The sequence below is a fragment of the Sinocyclocheilus rhinocerous genome, unplaced genomic scaffold (genome assembly GCF_001515625.1).
Source record: "Sinocyclocheilus rhinocerous isolate Xijiao unplaced genomic scaffold, SAMN03320098_v1.1 scaffold2613, whole genome shotgun sequence".
Lineage (NCBI taxonomy): Eukaryota > Metazoa > Chordata > Actinopteri > Cypriniformes > Cyprinidae > Sinocyclocheilus > Sinocyclocheilus rhinocerous.
Window position 1 is genome coordinate 61,642 of NW_015650705.1, and position 784 is coordinate 62,425.

At 38.6% G+C, this 784-nt stretch overlaps 1 protein-coding gene across 1 annotated transcript in view; it reads left to right on the top strand.

Moving 5' to 3' along the window:
• The first annotated feature begins 596 nt into the window (after positions 1-596).
• Positions 597-784, top strand: part of LOC107712419 (protein RD3-like) — a 13,240-nt gene continuing 13,052 nt past the window's right edge. Inside the window, exon 1 of the mRNA XM_016517661.1 lies at positions 597-766. The gene's annotated coding sequence lies outside the window, so the exon portion shown is untranslated. The remainder of the gene's footprint in view (positions 767-784) is intronic.

Below are 784 nucleotides of genomic sequence, written 5' to 3' on the forward strand. Positions count from 1 at the left end.
CAAAACTTCATTTTTGATTAGTAATATGCATTGCTAAGGACTTCATTTGGACAACGTTAAAGGCGATTTTCTCAGTATTTGGATTTTTTTTTGCACCCTCAGATTCCAGATTTTCAAATAGTTGTATCACGGCCAAATCCTAACAAACCATACATCAATGGAAAGCTTATCTATTCAGCTTTCAGATGGTGTATAAATCTCAATTTCAACAAATTGAAACTTAAGACTAGTTTTGTGTTGGTCCAGGGTCACATATAGACTCACACGTTTAGGATTTGTATTTATTTCTTTATTTATTATTTATTTAAACTTGTTAACATGGACATTTTAACACTATTTCTAGGCCACTAATCAAATTTGTGACAATCAGCACATGAGCTCTTCGAACAAAAGGTCAGATTTCCGTGCTTGCATTGTGCTCATGCTCTCAAATCGTGCTGGATAACATGATCATGAGGTTTTTAAGTATAAATGGGGGATAAAGAAAATAAGCCTTGTACCAGATATCTCATCTTAGTCACATGACCTCATATCCCACACATGCTCGTAATCTGTTTATGCAACGCATGACCTGTCCTCCCCCTCTCTTCTGCCCTCCCATCCCGTCTGCCTTTCAGCTGATGATGCATGTGGCAGAATAGGCTTGGAGAGCATTGCTATAGCAACCGCAAACAGAAAGGCACTTCAGAGCAATCTCAAAGAGGAAATGTGACCTGGGCCATTACACATCTACAAGCCCTACAAGACAACCGGATCACTTCTAAAGGTAAGGAGACTGAGAAAA